This window comes from Trichomycterus rosablanca, unplaced genomic scaffold (genome assembly GCF_030014385.1).
Source record: "Trichomycterus rosablanca isolate fTriRos1 unplaced genomic scaffold, fTriRos1.hap1 scaffold_201, whole genome shotgun sequence".
NCBI classification, from domain to species: Eukaryota; Metazoa; Chordata; class Actinopteri; order Siluriformes; family Trichomycteridae; genus Trichomycterus; species Trichomycterus rosablanca.
Window position 1 is genome coordinate 29,850 of NW_026947029.1, and position 7,692 is coordinate 37,541.

At 39.3% G+C, this 7,692-nt stretch overlaps 1 long non-coding RNA gene across 1 annotated transcript; it reads left to right on the top strand.

Moving 5' to 3' along the window:
• The first annotated feature begins 2,614 nt into the window (after positions 1 to 2,614).
• LOC134306514 (uncharacterized) lies at positions 2,615 to 4,656 on the top strand. Its single transcript, XR_010009265.1, has 3 exons — positions 2,615 to 2,663; positions 3,385 to 3,480; positions 4,159 to 4,656. It is a non-coding gene; the product is annotated as an uncharacterized LOC134306514 (long non-coding RNA).
• Positions 4,657 to 7,692: the final 3,036 nt, after the last annotated feature.

Consider the following 7,692-nt stretch of genomic DNA (forward strand, 5'->3'; position numbering starts at 1 on the left):
CCCCATACCATGCAACTAATGTGGTTGAGCAGTCACTAAAGCATTTCACTGCCAGTTGTACTGTGTATGACTATGTATGTGACAAATAAACCTTGATTTGATTTGATACCATGACAGACCCTGGTACTGACACACTTCCATACCATGACAGACCCTGGCACTGACACATCCTATACCATGACAGACCCTGGCTGGCAAAGCTTTAGATTGGGCTACCGCTGTTTGGGACAGACTCATATGCATCATTTGTTGAGGAGATCAAAACTGTTTGGTCGCATGTACTGCAGTGCAGCTGGTCGTGTTCTTCATGATTGTCGGGCTCGCTCACACAGACCCCAGGCACCGACCCCAGGAAAGCACATGGAGGCTACCCCACGTGCTAATGTGGTGAGTGTACTAGCTCTGGGGTTGGTTTTAAAGTCCTTCTTTTTACTCGTGACATTTACCTGCACCAGTTCTATGTCTGTTTTTCCAGCACTGGTAGATTCCGGAGCAGAGGGGAATTTCATCCATTCCAGACTGGAGGAACAACTCCAGCTGCAAGTAGATCTTTTGAACTCACCTTTGAGACTGTTGGCAGTGGATGGGGATCCAGTATGAGAGGGTGTTGTGTCACGTCTTACCAAGTCTGTACAGATGTCTGCCAGTACTCGTCAATCTCGTAATGGTTCCAGTGCAACTTGTAGAACTGCTTCCGGTGGCGTGGGTAGTATTCGTCGTAGTCCGTCTCAGACTCCTTGGCGGGGAGTACTGTCACGAGTACCAACTCTCTCTCTGCCTCTGACAACATAGACTACAATTCCTATGCTCCCACGGACTCTCACGTGACTGTCACATGTCCCCAGTCAGCCAATCCTGATTGGTCCTCACGCTCACCGTCTCCAGAGTTTTGATTCTGTTTAGCTGTGTTTAATTCCATGAACTTTATTTAAATACTTCTGTTTGTCTCGTCGCGAAGTATTGCAGACCGTATTTTTGTGCATACAGAGCGTTCCTTAATACTGGATCTAGTCGTTACCGTGTATGACCATTTTCTTCTTCCGATTACTGTTTTTGCCTGCGCCATTTGGTTTTCTCTGCCTGTCTGTTTGTCTTTCAGTTTTTGACTTTGCCTGACTTTGTTAACCAGACAAAACATAAAATATCCTGGGTTCAAACTTTCTGCAATCAAATAAAAGTCAAAGTAAATTTAAGAAGCACTGTGTTTTTTATTTTATTTGCATTTTCCATGCTGTCCCAACTTCTTCTGATTTGGGGTTGTAAAAATTTCAAGTTAAAGTCAAATGAACATGGATCTCTGTGTGTAATCACTAAGATTGCAGGCATTAATTTACAGCCCAAACAACTGACCACAAAATACTTACACTAGCCACATCAACTATAATTAAACACAATACAGTTATAAAACAATAAATACCAACAACTACAGTGATTAGAAAGGATTCATCCAGTCAGTACCTCGGCGTATAATTATGCAATTTATGTTTATATAACTATACATATAACAAAATATATGAGTAATAAAAATAGTGCTTTGTAATCACTGTTTATGTTTTTAGCAGCTCCAGTTATCCTAATTGCATGTCTTTGGACTTGTGTGAAGAAACCTAGAGCTCCCAGAGGAAACCCAGATACAGGAAAACATGCAAACTCCACATAGAAAAGACCTGGGCCGCTTCATCAGGGAAGTAAACCCAAGACCATCTCACTGCAACACTGTACCACTCTGGGCAGAAATCCTGATTTTAAGTTTACTCATTATAAGTACTAGAATTAGACTAAAATATATTTGATCAGATTGGGATAATCAAAGTTACAACCAGAACTTGGTCTTAGTCAGATTGTTCGTGTCCAGTTTAATACGCTCAGTGACTGAGGGCGAGGTTTGCACACAGGTCCTAAGGATAATAAAACTGTAAGAAACACTGCTGTGCCACCATGTTATAAATGATTACTTACCCTTTTCTTTAACCTGTTCCATTATACTTTGTTTAGTTCCCCTTTTTTGTGTTGTAGATCCGTCATCTATTGGGAACAAAATGTTCTTCACATTTTTAACGCTTTTACACGTGAGGTGACCTCCATTCTTTTTAACCATTATTTCAATGTCCTGAAAAAGCCGGCAAACATTTTTTTCATTCTTAGGTAACTCTTTGAGTTTGTGATGCTTCATAGGACAGTTTTCCTTTAGCTTCTGAAAAGCATCAGACGTTCTCTTGAAACTACCACCTGTACTGTCTGTTCTGATCAAAATGGAATACTGTAGAGCTTTGTCACTGAAGCAGTTCAGTATGGAGATCAGCCGCATTCGTTCCACCTCTGTAAAGCTGTATGATTTTACCAGAATTAAAAACACATGAGGCCCTGCACTGTAAACCCGAACAGTACTGTTAACTTATACATTTTATTGGTTTAGCAATCAAAACCTGTTATTTAGTTAACCCAACATTAAAGTTTTGCACTATATTAACTTGTTGTTATGTTTTAATTTTACCTAAGTACATATTTTTGAGTAAGCGTCGTCACCTATACTATAACTTATGAGTATACAAAGACACCCAGCGTCTGACGTCATCAACGTGCCCTGTGTCCCGGATTTACCTTTTCAAAGTGGTGAAGATGGCGGCACGTTAACGGATGAGAAGATTTTTTGAGCAAAACGGGTAAGTTAAGTACTTGTTTGTTAAAACTTGTGAGGGCACAGATATTGTTTTTTGAAAACAATTTGTGGGTCTTTATTTTTTCAAACTTAGGTTTGTGACTGTATCAGTATCTGACGCCAGCTTGGAAAAAGTTCGTTTATTTTTACTCGGTTATTACTTAACTGACAATGCATGAGCATTTTTAAATGATGAGTAGTTAAAGTGCAGCACTAGGGACAAATACAACATGACTCCAGTATTAGCATATGTTCGCAGCAGTCTGTTTCTCGGTTATATTCACTAAACGAGCTTTTTTCGGAAGTAAAAAGAGAGACTAGCCTAGAAACACATGTAGAACTTCCATTTCTGGCGAGATTTTTTTGGCACATCAAGGAAAATCCACAAGTTAAGTGCAGTGACTGGAATTGCCATCACTGTCTTGTTTAACGGTCTCTCGTTTTTCTTTTGTCTCTATGGGTCAACCCAACATAACCTAGCCTATCAGTATCAAAATTATTAAACTTTGTTTCTGGTTAAAGGATATATACAGTACAACACTCATGTGTCCGATACTTAGTTACAATAAAGTTAAAATAAGTTCATGTATTAGTATGGAGCTGAACCACTATACTGCCAAGTTGAATTGGAGGGCTAAATTATTTTGTGTGTAGAGATGATATAGGCAGAACAGACTTGTGGTTGATTAAATTTTTACAATAACTATTTCTTTTTATTTGTCAAGGAAGAAAATGATGTCAATGTAAGACGCACTTTGTCCCTTCACGCACTTCCTGTCTACCTGCGCGAGGATGCCTCAGAGTTCTTCAAGACCTTCAATGTAAGCAATGTGATGTGGAAATGTCAATTAGTTCAGTGCATACATATCATAAAGTAAACCAACTTGAATGTGTCCTCCAGGATTTCACATAATTGTATCAGACTTTAAAAATGCATATTAATTTATACAAAAACTATATGAACATTATTTTGATTACCATATAGTTTTGTATGTTTGCAAGTCTATCTTAACAGTTGTGAAATGCCTTATAGTGATTGGCCCTGTTTACACTTGCCAAACTAAAGTTTGTGGTTATGTCACATTATATACATTTGGTCCGATTATTTTTGGTTTCACATGGCAGATTAGTCAGTGCACTAAAGAATTTTGCTGCATCCTGTCGTCATCATCACCTACAGGGGCTGCGTCTCCCTATACTTGATGGTTTGTAGAAGGGCGTGCGTCTGAAGTCAGTGTGTTGTCAATTCGGCGAGTAGCCATTCCAGAGGTGTGTGTGTGTGTGTGTGTGTGTGTGTGTGTGTGTGTGTGTGTGTGTGTGTGTGTGTGTGTGTGTGTGTGTGTGTGTGTGTCCAGGTGAGAAATGCAAGGTGTAAGCATCAACACAGGCTTAAAAATGCAAACCTATAAAAGTGTGACAAGAGCAATGATGAACATACAGTTCATGACTTGTAGCCTTCATTCTGCCACTTTCCTCATTAGAGTGTTTGTGTTTTGCAGCAGGAAGAGGAGCCAGATATCACCGACACTCCTGTTGCTCCTTTTAATACTGGTGGAGACTCCTTCAACCCCAACAGCATCTTTGTTGTAGTTGAGGGGGGCATTATTGTGAGTGGTCTTCCCTGGTTGCCTGATGCATTCATTGTGTTGTTTGGCTTGATCTATGCTTTCAATTTACAATATCCAAAGAAACTCATCCACACATTCACCTTTGTCCAGAAAATACTGATGTGTCTGGATGATGGTAAACCACTGAAACCATGCCTGCTGAGTCTGAAAAATGATTTGTTGGAACACTAAACCAAGCTTGAATGCACATGTGCATAAATGTTCCATACATGTACACTGACCAGCCATTTCACTCCATTCACTGCTGTGTCTGATCCTACTGTACCAGGAGAACACACACTAACACACCACCACCATGTTAGGGTCACTCTGTGGTGGTGGTAGTGTTAGTGGGTGTTCTGCTGATCCAATTGTACCAGGAGAACACACACTAACACACCACCACCATGTTAGGGTCACTCTGTGGTGGTGGTAGTGTTAGTGGGTGTTCTGCTGATCCAATTGTACCAGGAGAACACACACTAACACACCACCACCATGTTAGGGTCACTCTGTGGTGGTGGTAGTGTTAGTGGGTGTTCTGCTGATCCAATTGTACCAGGAGAACACACACTAACACACCACCACCATGTTAGAGTCACTATGTGGTGGTGGTAGTGTTAGTGGGTGTTCTGCTGATCCAATTGTACCAGGAGAACACACACTAACACACCACCACCATGTTAGGGTCACTCTGTGGTGGTGGTAGTGTTAGTGGGTGTTCTGCTGATCCAATTGTACCAGGAGAACACACACTAACACACCACCACCATGTTAGGGTCACTCTGTGGTGGTGGTAGTGTTAGTGGGTGTTCTGCTGATCCAATTGTACCAGGAGAACACACACTAACACACCACCACCATGTTAGAGTCACTCTGTGGTGGTGGTAGTGTTAGTGGGTGTTCTGCTGATCCAATTGTACCAGGAGAACACACACTAACACACCACCACCATGTTAGGGTCACTCTGTGGTGGTGGTAGTGTTAGTGGGTGTTCTGCTGATCCAATTGTACCAGGAGAACACACACTAACACACCACCACCATGTTAGAGTCACTATGTGGTGGTGGTAGTGTTAGTGGGTGTTCTGCTGATCCAATTGTACCAGGAGAACACACACTAACACACCACCACCATGTTAGGGTCACTCTGTGGTGGTGGTAGTGTTAGTGGGTGTTCTGCTGATCCAATTGTACCAGGAGAACACACACTAACACACCACCACCATGTTAGGGTCACTCTGTGGTGGTGGTAGTGTTAGTGGGTGTTCTGCTGATCCAATTGTACCAGGAGAACACACACTAACACACCACCACCATGTTAGAGTCACTCTTTGCTCTGTGGTGCTGGTAGTGTTAGTGGGTGTTTTGCTGATCCAATTGTACCAGGAGAACACACACTAACACACCACCACCATGTTAGTCACTCTTTGCTCTGTGGTGCTGGTAGTGTTAGTGGGTGTTCTGCTGATCCAATTGTACCAGGACAACACACGCCAAAACACCACCACCAAAGTTCACAAAGTGACCCTAACATGGTGGTGGTGTGTTAGTGTGTGTTCTGCTGGTACAATTGGATAAGACACAGCAGCGCTGCAGAGATGTTCACTCACTGTTCATTCTATTAGACACATTAGATACATGGAGGTGTCTATAATCGAGTGGCCAGTGAGCGTGTGTGCTTCAGGCTAAGTAAATTAAAAATGCAGTTGATTGTAAACTGTTACAAATTTAACTTTTTGTTGTTTTGAGTCAAACGTTATTTGATTGTTTGGTCTTTTCTGTCAGAATATTACTGCTCATTTGATTGCAAATTTCACAGCTTAAAAGCTAGACAAAGACAATGTTAAGCATATGATGACTGACTGACTGAATTATTCAACTGTCAAAATTATTACAGATTAATATTTTTCCAACCAGCATGTTCAGCCTAATGCTGGAAAGACCGTTTACTGTGATGTACAATTGTTTATGCAGTTTGTTTTTCACATTTGATTATGATTATTAGGACACTTGAATGCATATATATATATATATATATATATATATATATATATATATATATATATATATATATATATATATATATATATATATATATATATATATATAAACATAACATACACGCCATGACATTGACCTTGTTTCTACACTCACTGTCCATTCTATCAGCTCTACTGACCATATAGAAACACATTGTAGTTCTACAATTCCAGACTGTTTCTGCGTCCGTTTCACTCCAGTAGCACTGCTGTGTCTGATCCACTCATACCAGCACAACACACACTAACACACCACCACCATGTCAGTGTCACTGCAGTGCTGAGAATCATCCACCACCTAAATAATACCTGCTCTGTGGTGGTCCTGCGGGGTCCTGACCATTTGAAGAACAGGATAAAAGGAAGCTAACAAAGTATGCAGAGAAACAGATGGATACTGTCTGGAATTATAGAACTACAAAGTGCTCCTATATGGTAAGTGGAGCTAATAGAATGTACAATGTGTGTAGAAATAAGGAGGTGGTGTTAAGGTTAAATATTGATTGCTTTCAATACAGCTGTGTAGGTATGAATGATGTTCAGGGGGAGATAAGTGCTCTTTTGTGTTTACCTCAAGATAATGTCTTTCACATTTTCAGTGTCATTATCTGTTGAGTGTTTACTGTGAAATATTTAATTATAGAAGATATTTCGAGCTCTAACAGTTATTGCCTTGGAATGGCAGCCTGTTTTTTGTGTTATTGCCTTTGGAATGGCAGTTTGTTTTTAAAGTGTTTTATAACTTTAATAAATAACTTATTCTTACATTGGTGTTATTTCATGTTTTGTGAATTACATGCTTAAAATTTTGTATGTTAAATTTTTAATTCATTGGTTTAAATGATCTTGACTAAGATTGACTAGCAGTTTGACACACTTATCTTTTTTTCCTAAAAGCAATAAGTTGTCTACTATCATATATTTTGTTATACGTAGTTTGATTAAGGTTGGTGGACCTTAATCAAATTATATAATGCTTACTAACACTAATGTAGTATGTAGAACTTAAAATATTGTAAATTGTAAATATTATATATAAGTTCAGTAAACTTAAAATGAACACTAAAAAAGAGTTCACTGACAATATAATTGTTAAGTACAGTATACTTAAAATATTGTAAATTGTAAATATTATATATAAGTTCAGAAAACTTAAAATGAACACTAAAAAAGAGTTCACTGAAAATATCATTGTTAAGTACAGTATACTTAAAAAATATATTACATACACTTAAATTTTCTTAGGTAATCGGTTACAACAAAAGTTTTGAGTTTTCTGAACTTGTTTGGTTTTACAGTGTGGATGAGAACGAGACAGACACTCTTTCACTTTCTGAATCACTTCTTCCTGAGAAAGATCTGGATCATAGAGAAGAGGTGGGTTG